Raw genomic sequence first — 23,340 nt, 5'->3', positions numbered from 1 at the left:
CTCATTAACTTTCAGCAGATAGATTTCTCGTTGATAACTCTGGTTATTTTTTATTGCACGTAGGAAGATGGGAAGTGCCTTGCTTTTAAAACACATCTCCATGCCCTAGCACTTCTCACAGAATTTTTGAAAAAGATTGTTGTTTCAAAGGACAATGATAAGTCTTGTTGGTTGGGTTTTCAAGAGTATACTGAGGTTTATTAAATTAAATGTAGAATTTTAAGAAGTTTTCTTATTAACCAAAACTTCATGAGTCTAAACCCTTCCTTGATTTTTTTAATCAATTATAATTTTATTTAATTTTTTAAAAATTTTAATGCTGGAGGATTTTGCAAAATAAAATTTACTGGCTCATGTGTTCCTGCATCATATAAGGAAGGTGTTACCACCAGAGATTTCTTCTGCTTGAAACAAGTCCTGTTCAGAATTCTCTCAGTGTATCTCTGATCCCAGCTGTGACTTTGCATTTTTGGTAATTTTCTTGGCAATGAAAATGCTTCTTAACCAAAAATTTAATTTTGAAGGAGATAACTAATTTTTTTTTCCCTGAAATCTTCCATAAGAAGACAAATATTTTTGTAATAAAATTTAATGCTTTCTTTCTATCTCCATTAATATTGAGCCACAATGAATGTCCTGCTTGTAGATGAAAGGCTGCTGTCACATTTATTGCATCTATTTAACTTGGGTGTTGTTCATCTGTGTCCTCTCCTACATATAAAGAATCCTGATGTTTCTGGGTCTTCTGTGTGTTATGGAGATGTATAAGCTATAAATGCTAATACTTACCTTTACCTTCCTTCCAGAGCTGTATATTTTCACTGTACCAACAGAAATGCCATCAGCTCTCGGCAGTTTAAATTACATTTAGGACAGCTGAGTCAATGCTTTGGCTAATTAATAAAATTACACTATTGAAATGGCCAAAGAAACTGTAATGTTTGATACCTAATTACTGTCCAAGCCACTGTAAATGAGAAATTATAGCAAATCCCCTGTTAAAGTAAAAATATATTCACACAGGACATACACTCTGAGGTCATACCTCTACAAGTGCTCAGTGTTAGAGAGGCTGAAGACATGACTGAACTTCTCCTGCAGGTACCTAATTATCAGTGCCTGTGCAAAATTAACATTAGGGGTGGTTTGAGCTCATCTGTGACAAAGTGTGCAAGTTCCCTCTCTAGACAAGGGGCATGCCAACAAGGAGCCAGCATTAGAGCAAAGTGGCAGTCCCATCTGACATCAGAGAGGGGTTTTTATGCAGAAGATCCTGTAGCCAAGTAGAGTTGTCTCAGAAAAAGCTTGGTGTGTGTCTCCTCAAATCAGCCTTATCCTGCTACATTCTCCTGCTTTGGCCATGTCTCTTTGGATTTAATGCTCTCCAGGTCCAGGGCTTCCAGCTGGAGGCTTCCCTGGCATCAGACAGAGGTGGCCACACTCTGCCCTGGTCCCTAGCTAGCTGAATATCAAGCAACAATAATAAAAACTTGTAACAGGCCTAGTCCTGATCTTTGGTCTTAGTGGAAGGCAGCACAAATCCAGTGACATAAAACCACTTCATGTCTTTTGCGAGACAGGGAAAAATCTTCCCCAAGAAGCTCATAAATCCCTCATTTCTCTCCATGTTCCTTACCCCACCGTAGGTCCCTGACTTCTGAAACCTGTGAGAAAGCAATTTGCTGAAAGGCAAATGTCTGTGGGGATGCAGGATCATTTAGTTACCACCTGGGGCGTTCTGGAAAGGCTCTGCTACAGAGGTGCATTTCAGAGATCTGACTGTGTGCTAAACGAGTCCTGCATCCCTGCCTCGTAGCTCTGAGAATGTTAGGCAGGTAATTAAGAAATCACACAGCACAGGTGTGCCAGGTGAAGTTTGGTAGCTTGCTTTTGATCTAAATTGAGATGCTCTGGGGATTTAACTTCTTAAACAAAAAGGGCATAAATAAATAATCAGGATTTTTTTTAAAGGTTGGAACATGCAGGCTATAAAATTTTGTCTTGGATGTACACAAGTAGGCAATGCTAGAAGATTAAGGCTAGAGCTTTGTTTTACATGGGGGTGTTGTTTTCATTAACTTGGGTCTGATTAGTTTTTTCACTGGGAATTTCCCCACTGATATAAACAGGAACAGTGTTTGGTTTTTGGGAACTAACTCAGGAATAAGCTATGAAAGCGTCTTTAAAACAGACCTCAAAAAACCAACAAACCAACCCAAAACCTAGAGTATTAATTATAACACAGGAGTGAGTCAAAGCATTTCTTTTTAATATTCATAATTGAAAATGAGACAGCTTTAAAGTCTGTAATGAGTCCTTCAGTGTACCTCACTCTAGTTAGAGCATTATTTCATAGCTGGAAGCCAAGAAACAGGCTGACAATCAATTCTTAAATTATTCTAAGCCCACACAATAGCCTCTTGCCACAAAGTTTCGGCATGGTGCCTATTTTGCTACCATGTGGGTGGGTGAGATTGGGATAAACAAGAACACAACTGCCCGCTTTTGATTTTTCGTCTTCACTTAAGTTCAGTCTTGCACAGATGGTTTCTGTAAGTTTGAAATGTTTCAATGCCTCTCTCTTCTTACACGATTCCCCAATAAACATGAGACAAAAAAAAAAAGTATGTAAAAAAAGGGGTCTTGTGTTTTCCAGTTTAAATAAAAAAAAGTGCCAGGAAATAAGAGGAGTATCATCCTGAAAGGTTTAGCTTGGCTCTTTGGTCTTCTGAAGTAGGAAAGCTTTCATATACTTTCTCTAAACAAATTGGGTGGCTATCTCTGATCTATCAGAGTGCCCTTAAATTACTTCTTTTGATACCTTGGGGAAGGGAGATAGTGCAGGTGATGTCACAGGGCTCCTTCCAGCCCCACTGGGTGATGCTGGCTCCTCTCCTTTGGAGAGGGAACTTCAAGGGAGGGCATGAGGGGTGTGAGTCTGGAGGGGGCTCATGCAAAGCAAGGGCAAGGCCAAGGGCAGGAGCAGACCTCTTGCAACACTGCAAGCACGTTGTGGACAATTTCTAAATGTTAATTTTATCCTTGGGTTTCAGTAAAGCAACAGACCTGTTCACATTCTGGGTTGAAAAACCTTTTTATGGAGAGTTTGATAGTGGATGTGATTTACAGCCTGAAGTACAGTACTGGGGGAAAGCTGAGATTGCAGTGCAGATGTGTAGTACATTCTAGACAAATGCCTGTCTGATGGACACAGGAATGGATGGAGGAGTTGGTCTGGAGCTCTGAAATCAAAGCTGAATATAGACACCAATTTTGTAAAGCATGGATTTCTGGTTGGGTCAGATAAAGACAGAAACTGAAGTAGCAGAGACCTCCTCCAAAACCACTCTTCTTTTTTGTAAGGTTTGGACCTCTGCTTTAACACATCTCCAGCAGGAATAAAAAAAATGTTCTTTGCTGTGTAGTATCCTGAGGGGGTAATTCATTCCCATACAATATTATCTTACAGTTGCTCATTTGTTTTTTGCTGATATATCCTCTACTTTCACCCATTAAGCTTTTCATAAGAACAAGGTTCTTCTCTCACTCTTATGCTTAGGAAGTCTGGAACATTAACACACATTTCTCCCATCTCCCTCGCTCCATCACTCCCTCCTCTTATCAACCTTTGTCTAAAGTATGGAGATCAAAATTAAAATATTTTTGTTTATATGCACTTCAAAATAGTATTGTCTTCTGAAAGTTAAAAAGTATTTTTCCCCCCTAAATATTATCTAAAATGAAACATCTTTTCTTCCATTACCAGCTGCAGTTCAGGGAAATTCTGCTCCCTTCATGCCATCCTTTCCTTCAGTCAGCAGAATACAGAATTTGCCTTTATTCCTTTTTCTTTACCAGTAACTCCCTTCCAATTACAAGATGTGTAAATTAAAAAGAAAGGGGAGTGTATTCTCAGCTGAAGACCTCAGGTTCAGATTTCTCCAACTGGTGAATACTCCTCACTGGCTATTGGGTTTTGTCACCAGAACAAAGATGTTCTGATGATTTGACTTTGAGGAGATCTGGAATATTAACAGTAACACAGGAATTATGAGGAAATCTGGATGCTGATTTACTCCACTGCTGTACCAAGCACGAGTCCCTTTTGTTGCAGAGGATTGTGCATTTACCACCTTGCTTCTGGCTCCATGAGGGAATAGTAGACAGCAGTTCCCAGCTAGGAAGACAACACTCTTCTCCAAAGCTGAAGAACTGCTTTCTCTTAAGCAGACTTTATCTCTTAATGATAAAAGAAGCTGGCAAAACAACTTAGAGCACCTCAGCAAAAAATAAACTGGGCACACTGGATAGGAATTTGGCACATCTAAGAGTGGTATAAGCCTGTTTAGGCAGATGTTGCTGACCATTTCACCATGGCTTTTCCCATGATTCAGGTCAGTGGGTTTCAGGGTAGCTTGAGACTGGAGCTGCAGGGAGTAGCTGCACTCTGACTAACAGAGAGTCTCAACAAGTCGTGTGAGTGCTAGTCTCAGTTAGATGAGCTAGAATGTTCCTGGGTGTGCTGAACCCTGGATCTGTGGGCACAAAAGATGGGTCCCACCAGAAACCAATACAGTCCCTTATTGCTGCCTTCTGGTGGCAAGGGTGGTTGAGTGCTCTACTCTTCACAGGAAAGGTTAAAGCAGCCACTCAAATGCAGAAATTGCAAGGTTGCATGTTGTGATTGACCCGTTCATAAAAGGGGAAACCAGAGAGTTTATGGACCCTAATGGACCCTTCCAGGGTGAAATGCAGGCACAGGCAGAGCACAGACTCCTGAGAGCTCAGTGCTTGGGCTAAGGCATGGCAGACTCCCAGCACTGGCACAATCCAGTGTCTGCTTTCACCGTGAAGCCCAGAGAGTGGCCACAGATTCACCTTTGGACCAGACCCACACTGAGATCCTTCACCCCACCACCTCAGTCTGCTGCTGCATGGCAGCATAATTATTGCCAGGGAAATTCCACTTCTTGTCCTGCTTAAACAGCAGGGGCTCAAGTCCTGCCAAACACAGTGGGAATTCTCCTTGGTCTCTTACATCAGAAATATGCTCAGCAGTTGGAAGGGATTAATCTCCCATTTTGCAGATATCAAACTGAATCTCAAAGAGCTTGTGTGACTTCATGCTTTCATTGCAGCACTAGTCCAAAGCTCTCTTTCCCCCCATGAAAATGCTGTTTCAAGGATTGCATAGGCTGGTTCTGAATTAGGAACTTATTTAGGTGTCATATTTATAAGTATATGAAATGAAGAGTCTGACAGTAGGATCTATGGCTCCTTAAATTTTGCATGAATATATGCATCTTACTGTTTTCAAAAATATTTATGCAATATGAAAGATTAAAGAAAATAATTTAATTGTTTAAAAATGCAACAATTGATCTTTTGATGTTAAAGTGTATAGTTGAGCTTTACTTTTAAGCAGGTACTAAAACTAGTTTGCTCCGCTTATTTATTACTGGGGCAAATTTGCTACTTTATAGAACAAAAATATAAATAAACAAAATTAGCACACAAAAAACACAACAAATATGTTGCTGACTTATAGTCAGATCTCCCCCAGGTAAAACATTTATTTTCTTCTGTTTTGAAAATGAAATCTTTATCTCATTAGATCTTGGAGGAAAATAGTTCTGATACGTTTTCTGTAGGTAAAAGGACTTGCTTAATGTGCTTTGTTTATGTACTGTTTTTACAGTAAGTAGTAAAATTTATTAGGGCTATTTTGCATTTATACAATCTGCTTGACAATGGCTTTTTAAGGAAGTGTTAGCACTTCTGGACACAGGTTAAGAAAACACAGTAGTACAATAACTCTGGCTTTGTCAATAGGTCTGAAACACGGGAACATACATTGATCTAAATCCAAGATATATGACTATTGATTTTAGTTTCAAACCAAGAATTGTGTCTTGTACTTATGTGTTTCTACACCCTAATTTCCCTAATTCCTCCATAAAAACACCTCTCTTGTCCCTCCATTTTCTGGGGAATGTGGACATGCTTGGAGCTGTACCCAGGAGTGCTCTTCCTGTCAACTCCTTGCAGTGTCCATGGCTCAGCAGCCTGAGAGCACAGCACCATGAAAGATCTACTACACAGGGCAAGTGGGGAGCTCAGAGATAAAAGATTATATTTGGAGATACATGCAGAAAGAGACTGAAAGCAGGTGCAGGCTCCTAAGGGCTGCAGCAGATCAGACCTTGGTAACCCAGCTGGAAGGAGCCAAGGGCACAGACAGCAGAGTTCACATGTGAGAGGCCTTGTCTTCATGTTCACTCTGTACAAGACAGAAAGAGAGCTCAGGGCTCGCTGTGTTTGTCAGGAAATCCATAACTTTTTGATATTGCTGATATTTTTGTATGTTTCCAATTTTGATTCCAATTTTGAAAACATAGACTGACAAAGGAGGGACAGCTATCAAGAAAAGGCCACTTTTTATGTGCCTTTGGGTTTTGTCATGGTTGGTATGTGCCTTTGGGCTGGATCATTTTCCTGCCTTTTTACAGACACCAAAGAGGGGAATCTTGCTGATGCATGGCACTGCAGTCCCTGGATACAGACAGTGAAGAGAGAGCCAGCTCTGCTGAGTCCACTAAACCAAGACCTGCAGGCAATCCTACATCCACTGTTGTCTTTGTGGCTTGTTTGCTGAGGATAGTCCAGCATGGATCATAAATGTCCTTGCACACCCTCCCCTTGAACCAGACACCTGCTTTAGATGACCTCTAGGCATATTTACAAGTACTCTCAAACATTCTGGAACATAAGTCATGAGATTAGGGTATTATTTATTGGCTACCTTTTGTAAATCTTGTATAACCTACAATAAACTAGTGGTCTAGATTGTCTAATGAAACAACAGAAAGTGACAATCACCAGGACCATATCCTGCAGCAGAACATTCCTTCCTAGTATGGCAGGTTGGAACATCATTGCACAGCTCTTTCCACTCAGGGATTGGGAGTGTGTCAAGGAGTTGTGTGCAGCTGTTAGGTGGAACACTGCATCTTATAGAGAACTGTTAGAGATATATTTATATATATAAATTGTCAGCCGCTGGGTGTTTGTTAGATTAATGTCCTCTCCTTAACATGAGTGCATGGAAGGCAGACCATGTGATTATGCAGGTATGGTAATTATCCTTCAAAGAGTTGGGAGGCTTTGACGTAACCTCTGTGTCCCAAAAGTGCTGGTTCCAGCACTCCCTAGAGGGGAAGAATAAGGGCTTGAATCTGCAAGCCTCTCTCATGTGACAATCTGGTATTGTGCCTTATAAAATCTGGCAAAATTGTAAATGACAGTAACCTTTGTAAGCATGAAAATGACTTAGCAAAGTTTGGCTTTTTTTTCCCCTGATAAATAAATTCTCTGATGTGCTGCTCCAACATGCAGAGACATGCATGAACTATTGTAAGTACTCCAATTTATAAATGCTTCTCAACAGGCCACAACAAGCTAGCATCAGCTTTTAAGTATTTTAAAATTGTTTTTTACATGTCTTTACTACATGTCATAATGCATCTTATAATAAAGCAATTTCTCTGATGAATATTAATTATCATTTTCCAACTGTATCTACAATGCAGTGACATTTGACTGGGAATGTGAGGGCTGAATTGGCCTCACACAAGTTCACCCAAAGAGGAGAGCCCATATTTCTGCATCACCAATCCAGAATTTGTAGGCAAAGACAACAGACATCCAGCATCCAACAATCCTGGATTCTTTCAGTTATTTTGTTTGGAACAGATGCCCACTCTGCTTTCCCTACCCCATCATCATTTTAACTTGCATTATTTTGGGTTTGCTTTAGGTTGAAGTAGGTGTTCTTGCCTAGAAAGCAGTCACCTGGCTCACTAGAGATGATCTGAGGTGCATTTTTTGGTCTGTGTCTTCACATCCATCATGGAAGATTAGTTCACAGATGAGTAGTTCATGCCTGGCTCTTTTGGGGGAGAACTATCACATGTATCAGGTTCTTAAGTTTTTCGAGTATTTTCCCATAAAGGAGGCTGTTAGGAGCCTGAGGGCACTTTATGGGTTCAGCCCAGCCTCCACCCACCCCTGCCCTTGGCCCAGGAGCTCCACCTCAGCTGAGCCTGGGGCTGTCAGACCTTTCCCCAGCCATGCCATAGGAGTGAAATCTCCAACTCTTTCTCTGGCCCTGTGTCCTTCTGCTCCTGGATGGATGCCTTGGATGATCCCTGGCCCTGCTCCATGCCTTGGTGTGTTGGGGCTGCCAGCAGACCCTGCTGGGACCGGCACCACTGGGAAGGAATGGGACTGAGATCCTGCTGAGCTCCACAGCCCCAACAGTGCAGAAGCATCCAGATTTTGTGGTATTTTCTGGAAAGAGCAGCAAGTGCTGAAGTGTAGTCAGTAACATTAGACTTGTTTTCCAAGCTTTTTAGGGACACAGAGCTTTTTCCCAAATGGAAACAGCTACCTTTCCCCAAGCCCCTCCCAGGTCTGTGCCTTCTTTGTGTACTTTTGGGTCTGGCTTTTATCCCTAGGACTGCTAAGGCACATCAGATTTTGTTGTGTGATTCAAGTGGAGTATTGCCAAGAAGAAACGTTAATTTTAGTTTCTAATCATCAATAAGAACAGGTGTGGCAGAACACCTCAGAATCATTTGATCTGGGTTTTATCCAGTAAGAATGTGCTTTTTAATATGATGTCATACCAAATCCAGACAGCTTTTTCTTTTTGTTTTCACAGAAAACCTCCCCAGCTGCCAGCAGACAAAGTCCAATCCTTTGTGCAGCGGAGGTGCTGTGAACTAATGTTAGTGTCAAGCCTCATTGTCTACATCCAAGGAGAAAAATGTTAAGTTTTCAAGATCAATGAAGATCGTCTACTTTCATGATGCATTGTTCTCAGTAACAGTGATGTACGGGAAGCACCTGAGAGTCAATCTGGAAACTTCTTTGGCCAGGACACAACAATATCTCTTGGTTGTTGATGCGTGGTCTGGCAGCTGCTGCTGCTAATCTGGTTATCAGGGCCTGCAGGTGTATCTGTATTTACACAACTGGCTTCTAAGGGCCTACATTTATCAAGTCATGATTTATACTCTACAGATTGCTTGGGTTTTTAAATTCTTTTTTAATATTTTTTATTGAACACCGAGGATAAGAAAGAATGAGGGAAGCCTAGCCTTATTTTCATGTAGGCTCAAGGTTTATTAAATTCCCCTGCATCAGTTTACATTCCTGGATGTTCCTGTCTGTGCTGAGATGAGTCAGTGAGGAGAGCTGGTGGCCGTGAGGTTTAGGTACCACACACAGCTCTAGGACCCACTGGAGCTTAGTTCAGCATGGGGCCAGTGCCACATGCTGCTGCTGGATGCTGACTGAGAGGATTTGGGTGCTAGAGCCTGTGAATTTGGATCTCCTGCCTTCATGACCTGATATGGAATCTCCTCCTGGCGTTGTCTGCGCCGGGAGCGGGTGCGGGGATGGTGCTGCCAGAATAGACATGCCCACTGCAGTGCCATCAGGGTGCATCCAGATAGATGAACTTCCTGCCTTTCATTTCATGCTTTTCTCCCCTAGATCATAGGGAAGGCAAGGGTGGGTCTGGCAGACAGTGCCCTGGGCAATGGTTCATTTGAGGAGTCTGCAGGGTATACAAATGAATACGCCTCTTGTGCTGTACTGGGATAAGGAATAATAAAGTTACTGCAAGCCCTTTACAATGCCACTAAGTTTTCAGTAGCAAAGTGACTCTCAATACTGTATTTAGGATTTACCAGGCAGAATTATTTATTTGTCACCCCCTTTAACAATGTATTATTTTTTCTCCTGCCCCTGAAGCATCTTGCTTCAGCCCTAAAGTCAGATGTGAGGTTAAGGTTCTGGCTAAACTTTCACCAATTTCTTTAGGTACCTACGTGCTGCGCAGATCACTTGAGATAATGACTTAAATCATGTTTCTAGGAATGAGAGTCGTGATCCAGTTACCTGAGCAATGTGAAATTATTGTCCAGAAACACTGCCTTTTTATTGGTGTTTTTTGAAATACAATTTTTTGGTTTTTATGATAAATTCAATTGTCCTGTCACATGACCAAACACTTCTTGGCAGGTGTCTGTCTTTCATATAAAAGTGATCATATTTTCATTCATCTTATTTTAAGTGACCTATAGACTTTTTCATAACAGACCAGACTCACAGCCATGGTTTGCAGAGGAATATCACCAGAGTTTTTCTAACTCTCACTAGTCCTCTGAAGTTTCTTTTACTTTCTCTTCTTGAATCCGTCACTGAAGACCATGACACTTTTGTAATTGAGCAGAACATTAGTGGTGACTCTTCCAAAAATAAATGTTCATAAAAATGAACTAAAAGGAGCCAAGTAACATCAAGCAGAAATATTGCAGTGGGTGCTAGAATCCATCCCAATTCATGGCTCTGCTCTTGGTATTCCGCTTAAATCACAAATTATGTCAGCACTTATTCACTTCCACAATATTCCAGTTTTGCATTGCTGCATATTTTAGATGTAAAGAGAACTATTGATTATTTTAGGGATGGAAAAAAAACCCTTTTAAGGGTTTACCCTTTTTATCTTGCTTGTGGTTTCTGGTGAAGTTCCCAGGTCCAGCCCAATGGAGATCTCAGAACAACCTTGTGGCTGCTTAGTGAGGTGGGGAAACATGTCCTTCTTCATCTCAGTCTGAAAAGCACCAAAGTCTGGAGCTTGATGCTTGTGGGGCACAATCCTCTGCTTCAGATGGGGCAGCTCCTGTGAGAAGGACTAACTCTGCTACTGCCTGGTCTTATTCTTGAAGATGGCCCTGATTAACCTGTTTTCTGTGGTGTGGAGAGGCAGAGGATTATTTAGGAAAGACAGAGAATTATTTAGGGAAGGTATTGCTCTCCAAATATTTGCCTCTTGGAGACCACATTGATTTCTGTTTTGTAACTGGTGAAGAACCCAGGATGTGGGATCCTTGCTGGATTTTATTTTATGGTGCTGGGAGGTACTGGTGGAGGCTGGGTGATTACCTGTTTCAAAGACTGTTGTGGAGTATCACAGTGTAACAGCCCTTCAACAAAGCACATCTACAGGGACAATACATTGGGAGGTGTTCCTGGGCTGGGAAAAACAAGAATTTGATAATGAACTATTTGGGATATGATTTTGCTGAAGACATTAATCCCTGAGCTGTGGCTCTGTTCCCGAATAATGATAACAGGGTAATGACTGTCACTTAGCAGGGAGTCAGAGGAGTAAAACCATGCTGGACTGTATGTGGACAGCTGTAATTCTCCTTGAATCTCCTCTGGGTCTGGGGAATAGCTAGAGCTGGACACCTCTGGAGGTCAATGAAGAGGTGATCTGGAAGACCTACTGAGAGCTAAAGGAACTGCAGTCACCAGGATGCAGTAGGTGCAGTATTTAATAGAGCAAGAATCTCTTAACAGGAGCCTAAGCAGATAATGGGTTTTACAAACTTCTACTGATTCCTGTCAGTGTGTGCACAACACATACTCTGAATTGTTGCAAAGCAGTTTTTGCACTGACTCCTGATCCTCAACATAGATGGATCATTGCATTTATTTATGTATGGGACACACTGCTACCCCCTAACATCCCGGAAATGCCTGTAAAAAATAAAAATCATGTACTGACAAAAGTATACAAAAAATCAAGGTAATATTTACTGTAGTGTTGAGCCCCATTTCCGTAGCAGAGTTCCCTCTTTCAGCTGCAATGGGCCATTACTATAATACACTGCAAACTCTACAAAATTTCAAGGGAAAATAAAGGGACATTGTCATCATATTGTCCTTCACTAACAAAAGTTACCTCCACTGTTTAAATAATATCCTTGGTCTTTGGCTCCATGCATTATTTAATAATCTTGGAAACTTCTATGACCTTTAAGCAATAGTAAACTGTGATTGCTTGACAAATAGGTCAATGTTTGTATAATAGTTGTGTCTTTGGAGGTACAAAAATATTCATTAGAATGCTTTGACTGACTTCCCCCACCCTTCCTTTCCTTGGCAGTTTTCCCGCAGCATTGCCCTTTGTTAAACATTATTCCACTTCAAGGGTATTTGCAGGACTAGGAAGCAGGCAGTATATTATGGTCCTTGAAAACACAGGGTGGGGGAGGTTCTGTGTCTCTGAGACACCTTCACACATGCACACACATATATGCCATGGGTAGCTGTTACTGCTGGTAGAAATTATGTGTTAAAAAATTCATTGAGATGATTGGTATCTTGTGTGCTAAGCACCTTGGTGTAGATATGTTGGATTTACTCCTGGTTAACATGTACCCTGTTTTAGGGGGGTGATAAACTGGTATTTGCTGTTTGAAGGGCATACTTGAAAGCAAGGAACTGAGTTTGAACTTCTGGTTTTATTGTTAGCAGTGCTGGTTGCAGGGCCAGTTAAGCAAACATGTGGGCTCCTGCATGCTCCTTAGCAATACTTAAAGGGAAAGTTGTATTGACACATTCTATATTACTTAAGTTTGAATTAGGGTGATCATAAAAGTCAGAAGTGGCCTCAAACAAGAATATTGAAGCATGCAGTAACTTTGTTCCATGTTTTATATGAAAGTGTCTGTTGTTTCACCACTGACTGATGGATGTTACATGCCTTAGTGATATCTCTTTCACACTGGATACTGTGCCCCAGCATAGCTGCCTGAGAATAATGAAATACCAGTTTCACTTTAAAAAAAACAGGTGTTTTTCTACTGCAGTGCAATGCACACACACACAAATATAAATATAAACACATAAATACATATTATTAAAATATATAATGCTTTGAGGGGTGGCAAACTTGGAAAGCAGCTTCAAGTTTTTAAACACAGCATTGTAAATATTCTGCCTCTTTTAGTCTCTCTTATAGTGCAGATTTGTGTTTGTCAACATTCAGTTTTTGCACTCAAAAATTTTGCCACACCACCTGCTTCTCAGAGAAGGAATCAGCCACAGAACATTTGCTATTTGCAAATGTCTTTACTTGCTGATATCAGACTTCAGATCTGATGTGCTTTTTGAGCATCAAACAAAAGGCTAAGAAGATGATTTTGATTTCTTTTTCAGAAAGCAACTGGATTTCAAAAAGGGTTGTGTATTGGTCCACAAACATTATGATGACCATTTTTCCCCATAATTTTGGGTGCATTTTCCCAGCAGCCATCTCTAGGTTAAGAGTTGAAACCCATTTTGTGCCTGGCTGGGGTGTGTTATGGTATATCTGAGGTCAAGGTCTGGTTTAACAATGAGGAAATCTTTCTAGCTTGGGGGAGGTTGCATATGCACTTGGCATATTTGAACTAAAGCATCTTTATCTGTTGGTTTTTTTTCCAGAGGCAGGAGCTCCCAGCCCTTTCAACTCCAAGCAGGGTGGAAGGAGCTGTTGGCATTTCAGTGCCATCTTTGAGCTGGATCTCAAGGATAAATTCCTGCCCTCTGCTTGGCTTGCACCATTTTCAACACTCTTGCTGGGACCCTCTCTGAAGTAGCTCTGAATCAGTAGTTCCCCATTAATTAATTAGTAATCCTCTCTCTGAGAATACTGCCAGGTTACAACAGACACTGATAACTCCTGAGTATTTATTGCATTCAATAAATAGAGGCTTCAAAGAATGTACCTGGTAGTGAGGTGTGGGCTCTTTAATTATTTCCAGTGTTGAAGCTCTGAAAGGAAGCTGTAAGGGTTTTCTTATATTTTTTTTCCCTTCCCTTGGACAATAATCAGTTTTAAAATATTTATCTTTATTTAATCTTTAACTTTGGGAAAAAAAGTTTTATTGTGTGTTCTAGGTTTATGCTTTGGTTGGCAGCAAAGCAGAGACCATGTCTTAGCTCTCTTAAGATCTGAAATAGAAAAAATAACTCAGGTAAGTGCTCTATTGGAGTTGAGGTTGGGGTATATAAACACAAGAAAATAAACTATGTATTTATTCATTAACAGTGACTTCAAGCTGAAAATTATATATGTATATATAAAATACACTATTCTAAATGTTTATTAAAGAATCAGTCAGTATGAGAGAAAGGATGTAGATATTTTTGTTTTCTTTCATCTTAAAATAAGGATTAAAGAATGAAAAAAATTTCAGGGGAAGATCCCCAAAGACACAGAGAGTCTTTAACAACACAGCCTTTCTAGTAAAAAAGTAGAGTGTACAAAGTCGGGTTTGGGAGGGAAAAGAGTTGTTTGCAGTCAGAAATGTTCTCCTGAGTGTCACTTTTTATAATAATCTACTGTAACTGAGGATATCTACACTTAACAAGAAAATAAGATAAGATATGTAATAAAGTAAAAATAAGACTTTTAATAACTGCTCACTGAAATAAAAGTAAAATTTTACAATAGAAAATTTTTCATCTTCCTCCTCTCCACTGTTTTGGCCTGTAATGTCTTCATTTGCTCTTTCCCCACTTTTCCTACTTTCATTCCTCTGCAATTTCCACCTTCTCTTCTCATTCTTTTCCCCCAGTCCTCATCTAAAACTTCACTCTCCTCACTCATCCATGGTGTCTTGGAACTGCTCTTGTTCACCCCAGCCAGGGATTGCCTTTTGCCCACGGCCAATTTGTTTAACTCTGGGGCAATATTTCCAGTGTTAAAATGATGAAGCTGTGTGGAATTTGTTCCTGTGCCCTCTTTCCAGTTCTTGTATATCCCAGAGGCCTTTCCATGATTTCTCTTTCTCAGCACATCCTCTTGTCCCATGTTCCCTGACCATGCATGTCCTGGCTGGCCATTTCTCCCTCATATTTTTTCTTTTTTTCTTCTTTTCTTCTCCACCCCCTAATCCACAAATGCAAACACATTTTCATATCAATCAGAAATACTGTAGTAAAATTTACCTACATTTTACAGCTTCAAACAAAGTAACTTTTCTTTTTGGATATTTATATTCCCTGTCTTTTCTGAATGAGATCCATTTTCCTATGATAATTTTAATTTTTGGGAGTAATTCTTATCACATCCTGAAAAAAAAAAAAAAAAAGGCATTTCTAAAATTAAGGTCTCTTTTTTCATTATGCTTGTAAAATGTAAGTTAGGACACTGGTGTACAGAGACTTTTTGATTGACATTTCCATTTTCTCAGGGTGCTTTTATCTTTACTTCTATGATAAATGATGCATTGAAGAAGGTAAAACAATCTTGTAGTTCAGTAGAAACAGCAGCTGCTGCAGTGGGATCCTGTTTTATGTTTCTTCAACATTGCCTTATCGTTACTTTTCTTAGTGAATCATAAAATCATAGGATGGTTGGGATTGGAAGAGACCTTATAGATCACCTTTTTCCAGCTCCCCTGCCATGGTCAGGGACACCTGACCAAGTTGGTCCAAGCCCCAGCCAATGTGGCCTTGAACACTTCCAGGGATGGGGCATCCACAACTTCCCCAGGTAACCTGTTCCAGTGCCTCACCACCCTCACAGTGAAGAACTTCTTCCTTATATCCAATCTAAATTTAACTTGACCAAATTCCTAGTGAAGCAAAGTAAAATTTGACTTTTGTAAGTTCACAAAAGTAAAATGGCACCTAAATCTACTGCAAAATGAGAGTTCCCATCTTTGCAAGCAGCAATACCAACATCTAATGGGTACTGTGTCAGCCCCAAACTCCTCCAAAGAAAGTGGAAAAGTGCTTTCATTATAAGATAAATTTCCAAAAGAGTTAGAGAGCAGTTTTATCAAACTAGCTAACATTGGAAGAGTGGGAGGATAGCTGGGAGAGTGTTTCAGGGCAGAGAATATGATGTCCTCCTTTCCAAGCTTCAAGTCCCAGCATGTCCTGAAATTCACGAACCAGTTCTGCTCTGACAACGTGCAGTGACCTCGTGGAGAAACAGCAGTTTGTTGAGGAGCTGTTGATTCATCATATTTAATACCAGCCTTCAGGATTCCAGGAAAATGGGTGCACAGTGAAATATCAGTTATAGCTTTTATGAGAAACATCGTTAATGTGAAAACCATTGCTTTTTAAATCCACCATGATTCATGCTAATAAATGACTCTACCTTAAGCCATTAGTATTTAGCATACAGGATGGCAAAGAACAGCTCAAAACCTACAGTAACTGAGCTGAAAGAACTAATTGAAAAATCATGACAAAGCAATAAATGTTTACTATATGATGGATGTGCATCAAGGCAATAAAGCTTTGGAAGCAGAATGACACTTTTCTGAGATATCTGATATAAGAAGTTGATCACAAGAAACAGTAATGAAAAGAAAATGCATTTTTTTCCTCATATCTGTATTACTGCAAATTGCTCTGCTGTGAAGGAAAATCAATTGTTATTATGGCTACTGAGTGCTTTTTAATAACATGTGTTTTTATACATGGCTTTTTGGTAAGCATTGCTCTAAATTCAAACATCTTTGTAAATCTCTTATGTGAACTATCTTATAACTTAGATATGATTCAAGTTATGCTTGTAAAATCTCCACTTAAAATGAATCTCCATGTGACAGGTAATTGGCTTCAGGCCTGTTTTTTATTATTGATTTAACTTAATGCCAATGTACACAGGTGTGTTGGCGGGCTGTTCAAGCTTCCAAGGCACCCACATTTGGCAGGACAATAAATTGTTGCATAATAAGATTATTTTCCCCCTTCAATCTTGAATCTTTTCAAGAGTTGTATTTTAAATCTTTGTAGGTATGTACGTGGGTGAGAGAAAAATACCCAACCGTGTTACCGTGAGGCATGTTTCGATTTATTGTTTGAGGCGCTCAAGGAAACAGCATCATGTAGATAAGATATCTGCAAAAAAAGAAAAAAATATATAGAAATGCCAGCTGAAGAGAAAAAAACCCCAAACCCCTTATATAAATTAGCTTGTTTCCTAATTTGGGTTTTTTTCATGATATAAAAAGTTTCGACATTGTTGTCAGACAAAACGGGTTCTTTTAGAAAGAAATACGGCACTGAAAATATTAGCTGTTCAATGTGCTTAAAATGCAGACAGCAGATGTGATTTGCCCTTGCACACAGAAATATCTGCATCACAGACATCCAAACTGAGGCCTCATTTGAATACTTTGAGCAAAATCCTGGCTCTGTTGAAGCTGAAGGGAATTTTGCCATTAATTTCAGTTGGGCTTCTTCTTCCTTCTCCAGTGATGAAATGTGTGGCAAGGGAGGGATCCTTGAGGAACACACAGACTTATATGGGAAGAAAATGAAGAATGCCACAGCAGGTCACAGGTAATGCAGATTCTTGGGAGAGCAATGACCTTGGAGGAAAAGAAGGGGAAGCACTGCTGAGAATGCTTTTTGCAGAGAGGTGGGAGGAGATTTCATGAAAGGATGAGGAAGGATGTGTTGCAAGTATAGCAGGTAGCATGATTGAACGTGTAAAATTGTGAGGAGGAGAAAACACTTCTACTTTCACAAGCCTGAAGAAAAGAATGAAGAATTAAGTGTTGTTTCCAAACTTTAGAAGAGTATGAATTGGGGGAAAAGCTTTGTGATGGCTCTTCTTTCATACAGATGTTTCTCTTGGGCGAAGTTCAAAAGGAAGGATTTGTTTAGCTTTCCAGATTTGTCCACTAATCTCTGTTTCAGAGGAAAGCTATCCCCTCATAAGGAGAAGGCCACATCTGAGAAAGCCAACTCAGGACAGGAGTGAAGTGCTTCACCTGGGTGATTCAGAGCAGCTGTGTTGCACTGGAGTAGGCATTCAGTCAATCCCCCTCCTGGGCCAAGAGCTGCTTTTTTTCATCCCCTTGGAGAAATATAATACTGTCAGCAAGCTAGTACAATAGCAAAGTCCCACTGATGGTTTTGGAAGTAAAATGGTCCCTTAATATTTTTTCAAGGAGCCATCCTCATAAGTCTGGGCTAGTTTAATAGAAGTGCATTGGATACTGCTGGTAAATATAGAGCAAAAATACATTATTGCAGATCTAGTATATTTTATAATGCTAGAGACAATCCATTGGCTAGAGCCAATCTTGGCATAAGCTTCAATTACTTCAAAGGAGCATTTGCAAGCATCATGGCAAATTGTGCTCTGAGATGCCTTAGGTTAAAAGTCATCAGCACCTTGGATAAGAAGATGTCTAGGTCTGTAGTGTGAAGCAGATTATATAGATCCACTAAAAATCCTTATGAAATATTTATCAAAAGCTCATTGCTCTGGATGCCCACTAGACACTATTTAGAAATTTAATAACTAATGTATTTTATCTCCTGTTTAAATACCTGAATATTTTATACCAAAGTATATGGTGGTGGATTAATACATTCCAAATCAAAGTCCTGTCAACACAGATGTTTGCTTTAATTTAAAGGAGAACAAACTGCTCAGAAATATCCTCCCTTTTTCTTTGCAAATGTTTCCATCTGAAAGATGCCAATCTGGAAACAAGATGCTGTGCATGTTTATATATGAAAGATGAGGATGATGGAGGTTTGTACCTCTCAGGGAGATGCAGAACAAAATCAGAGCAGGTCACTGCTTTCAAATGGTTTATTAACCTCGATAAACAGGGCTGGGAGAAGCAGCATCACAGATGGAAAATGGTCCCAGGTGCTGTGGTCACAGCACAGAGGCAGGTACTGCCATGTGCACTCTTGCAGACAGTGGGAAGCCCCCTCCCCTCCCCTCTGCTTTGAAACAAAACCAAACCAAACTAAACCAAACCAAACAAACCAAATTTTCTTCAGTGCACACAAGAGAATGCTTGGCATCTGCTACTGAGCAGCATTCTTGCTGTGTTTCACTATCTCTCAAATGGCACGCTCGTCCCCTGCCAAGAAAAATACTTGTTCCCAATACTAATCATGCTCCCTGACTACCCTCTAGTGTATATTCCTCCAGGACTGCTACCCATCCATGCAGCCAAATGAAAGATATTAAAATTATTGTGAGGAAATCTCTCACCTACTGTGCTGGCAGGAGCTGGGGTAAGCTCCAGAGGCAATGCATGCCATTCCCAGAGGGAGAGCCTTATGTCTCCCTTTGTCTAAACGAAGAGACATCATTGCAGGGCCTCCATGGGGAGTCACTGGCAGGGCTCTACTTTTGGGGGAAGATTGTCCAGGTACAAACTCTTGGAGAAATTAAAAACAAATTGATGAAAATAGGAGTTGGTAAATAGATCCCAGAGTATCTTGTGACTGTGGGCTTAAAAGGAAAAGGGAAAATGGCATTGCAAAATACCTAAAGATGTTTGAAAGGCAGCAGCTGGGAACTCAGTGAGAAGGTTTCTCTCTTTTGCTATTTATTTGGTGAGATTGACTCACTGTGTCCACACAGGCCCCAGCTACAACCACAGGATGTATCCCTGGTCAGATCCTTCAGGTATTTTCTTAGGATAAGATTGAGACTGCTCTCATCAGCCTCTGGAGTTCCTGAAGGTATTAGGAATTTGTTCCTCCACCTGAGAAGTTGCCCAGGATTTCTCAGGAAGAAAAGTGCTTGTTTTCTGATCTCTGCCTGGAAATCAAATGTCCTGCATAGTTCTAAGAATTAAATCCCTTCCATAATCTCTAAAAATATGAGATTTGTGCCCCTTCCTACCAGAAGGCTGCTTGTGACTGCACCAACAGGTGCCCTGAGACACTTCTGCAAAGTGCTGCTGCTGAGAGCAACCAGAGAGCAGCCAGGAGCCTCCTCACACAGAGCTGGCCACAGCTAAACCACCTTCCTTACAGCAAATTCTTCAGATGTTTGTACAGCAGAGGGTGGGATTTGTGTCATTTATCTTTCAGCATCTACAAAGTAGAGTCTACCGCTGTGCTAATCACTCTGGGCTCCCTTTATAGGCAAGGAAGAGCAATAAGTGCTTTTAAGGTGCAATTTGCCTGCCTCATTATAGACATTTACCTTGGGATGACATGAATCACACCCAAGGTTCCTACAAGTGCAGCCTGTGAGTTCTCACTGACTATACCCTCAGCCTGGGGTGACTGAAATGCACATTATATTTATAATCTGTGTAATGCACACATTTGTGTCTGTCTGTTTAATTAGATGAGAAACTCCCTCTGCCCGTCACAGACCCAGCTTTGAGCACAGGTGATGTGGGCAGTTTCTGCAGAAGTAGACTGGAGCAAGAGGTGGATCATCCTCATCCCATGAGGTAGAAGAAACATCTATGTTCACAGAAGGATCATTTTTCACTAAATGTACAAGGATCAGATACAACATCCACACCTTCCTGTTCCCATCTCTCTCCTCCATGGAGTGGGAGGAGAAGAGAGCATAAACATGAAAGTTTGGGTGCCCCTCTTTTAGAGGAAACTTAGTGTGCACACAAACATATCCAAATGAACAACAAAACACAGGCATTTCCTCGGGAGCCCAAAATGTTGCCTAGAAAAAGTTTGCAATGAATTATTGCTCTTATTTTTAATTTGAACTGCGCCATGAAGGTTCATAATTTTTAATATGGTGGTGTTAATGAAGTCATGAAAGTTTAAAGATATGAGTGGGGCAAGATATTTATAGGAGGAAGAAATAGATTTTACTGCCCTGATTGATGTATTGGGAAAGCAGACAAGCTTTAGGCACGAGGTCTTTAGGTAAACAGTAACAGGGAGACTCTGACCTCAAAAGTAAGTTAATGGATAGCATAAACTCCCCAGGGATTGGAGACAGTACACATTTCTAGGAGGTGTTTGAATGGATGTTTATCATAGGAAGTTTTTAACAGGGACAACAAATTGGTGTTGGCTCACTTTTTGGCTTTTAAAGTTGTGAGGTGAGTTAATTTTCCTGTATCTCGAAATTATTTTACATTTTGAAAGTGTTTTTGTATGAACTGCAATAAGACCAGAAATTGCAAGGTTTATGAATCAGTAATGAATAAATGCAATATTTTATTTGAAGTCTGTGGCATATTTCAGTGCTCTTTTTATTACTGATATTTTCCTATGCACTTACTAGCATTTGAAAATCAAGCCATTTTGAAGGCAAATGAAAAAATTATAGTAATAAATCATTAAAGAAAAAAAAAATCAGATTTCTTCTGCAAAAAATTTAGTTTTAAGAGTATCTTTTCTCAGAGACTGAAATAAAGCAATACATTTTCAGCTCTTACACCCACCTGCAGACCCAGCACACACACACAGGTGCCACAGAGCTGACACTCATCTGTCTCTTTCTGCTACTCTGGCCCTTGTTTATCATCAGCTCCAGGTTTTTACCTGTAGGACAGTCTTCCTCTCAGGGCTGCTACAAATCCCTCATCCTCTCCTGACTGTGCTGCCTTGCAGTTCTTTCTCCTGTGTAACTGCAGGCTTTGGTTTTACCAGCTTTTTTATACTCCATGAGCTTCTCTAAAGAAGTGGGAACCCTTCCCCTCTGTTATTATGGATATCTGTTTTTCTAAAGCTAGACAGACATTTGCTGCATAAACTCAGCCCACTGGGAATCAGTGGATGTAATTAGATATGTCAAAAGAATAAATAGTATTTTGTGTTAAGGTTTATAATAATAAACATGTCTCCTTTTGCACATATTGCTCACCACAACTGGTGGTAAAGGAAGCAAGCAGCTGGTCTTGACACCCCTTGAATCCTGCTGCTCTATCACAAGGAGACCCTGAAGCATTGTACATACATAAAAAGAAAATTAATTGCTAAGAGATTTTTTTAAGTAAGTGTGGGCTTGATCCTGAATCCTGAATTCATCACACCTTCCAAAAAGGTTTTCAAAAGATTTTGAAGAATTTCTGCAAGATGCATGATGTGCTTCACCTTTTCCCAGCCCCTTTTTTCTTTCCCTCACACAAAATCTCCTTTTCCTGCTCAAACAGGAATATTCCTGGAGACAGGAGATGCAAGGACCTTGCAGCCTCTCCTCACACTCCATCTCAGAGGCACTGGCCATCAAGTCCTAATCTGGCCAGAGCAGATGTGGTAAAAGCTGCCCAGTGCTTTTGCTGGGAGAGGAGTCCAGCCTTCACCAGGACTTCTGGGGACTCTTCCACCAGTAAGAGAAGTTAGGAAGGAAAAAAAAAAAAAATAGAATAATGAAAGCCCCTTTCAGAGAGGTCTAAAAATTTCAGCTGTGCTTTCTGGTCCAGTTGTAGTAATGTTATTAAGACAAGAGTGGGTATAGTTGAAAAAAATGATGCTAAAAGTCACAATAGTTATTTTTAGAGTAATCTAAGAAGTCCTGAACTAGATGAAATAGATACATTCAACATCCACAACAAAGAACAGTGTTCAAACCATTCATAATCAAATACTGTCCCTGTCACACTCTCCTAGACCCTCTCTCCAGTTTGATACATATTTTCATGTGGATCTGAGAAAAGTATGTTTTGAAGGATCTGATGAAAGAGAGACTGTTGCACAACTTTGGCTGTTGATACAGTCATAAAATATATATTTATACACAGTTTTATTTATACAAAGTGAACCTTACAGCCTACAATACCTTACTGGAGCTCAGATGTAGTGCATGACACATTATATTTGTGGAAATAGGATCTATAACCTAATGTATTCTTGCATCAAAGAATAATGTCTCATAAATAAATCATTACAGCCTGTCACATCTATGGTTTCACACCATAGTGTATAATATTATGTATTTTGAGATATGGAAGAATGTTCCAACAAAAAGAAAATTACCCTGTGTTAATGCATGTGCTGTCTTGGAGGGGTTATTGCCTTACTACTGTTCATTGGAGCCTAATCCATAATATCAGATGAAAGACAGCATTTCTGCTTTCAAAAACTGGTGCAATTGGTGTGCAGCTTTTCTCTTTCAGTAATTAAGAAATCAAATAAGCCTGAGTGAAACTATTTAAGAGGTTCTAGATATAATTAGAACACCTCATTCTCTCATAACTAATTCCTAATTAAAGTAATTTGTCTTTTTGCCCTTCTTTTCAAGGGTGAAGAGCAAGTGGTGATGAATGCTCAAAATCAGGAAAAGTGGAAATTGCAGTGTGTTGATTTGCAGTGATTGAGAATGTTCCAGTTTTTAGCAGCCAACTTTGACTGAAATGGTAAATGAACCTGCAGCCTCTGTTCATGTTGCATTTGTGCTATCTGGGGCTCAACTAACAGCAGGATTTGTTTTAAAAAATAGCCACCAGCATCCAGAAAGTCTGAATATATAAAAGCTGCCTCTTTTTAAGAATAGCACATTTCAAGGAGGGAGGGAAGGAAGAGATAGTGGGTGCACAGGAGGGTTAAAAAGTCTGAAATTTGTTCCATAGGGTAAAAATTGTCCTTTTAAAATTTTACTTGCAGCTGTGCCCAGATGATGATGGATTTATCTTATGAACCAGGGATTAGTAAACAATGTGTACCCTATAAAGAGCAAAACAAGTCCTTGCTCATCACTGCACTTAATTGCAGTGGTTATATCAAAGC

The 23,340-nt window shown here is 40.1% G+C and overlaps 1 long non-coding RNA gene across 2 annotated transcripts; it reads left to right on the top strand.

Annotated features, from left to right (window-relative positions):
* Positions 1-13,604: 13,604 nt before the first annotated feature.
* Positions 13,605-23,027, top strand: LOC127059288 (uncharacterized). Of its 2 annotated transcripts, none has more exons than XR_007776949.1 (4): positions 13,605-13,687; positions 13,801-13,877; positions 17,122-17,208; positions 22,856-23,027. It is a non-coding gene; the product is annotated as an uncharacterized LOC127059288 (long non-coding RNA). The 2 variants fall into 2 exon arrangements; XR_007776948.1 differs by lacking the exon at positions 22,856-23,027 and adding an exon at positions 19,982-20,642.
* The last annotated feature ends 313 nt before the right edge of the window (positions 23,028-23,340 follow it).

Source organism: Serinus canaria, chromosome 2, assembly GCF_022539315.1.
Source record: "Serinus canaria isolate serCan28SL12 chromosome 2, serCan2020, whole genome shotgun sequence".
In the NCBI taxonomy this organism is placed as follows: Eukaryota; Metazoa; Chordata; class Aves; order Passeriformes; family Fringillidae; genus Serinus; species Serinus canaria.
This window is presented reverse-complemented; position numbering and strand designations above follow the sequence as displayed.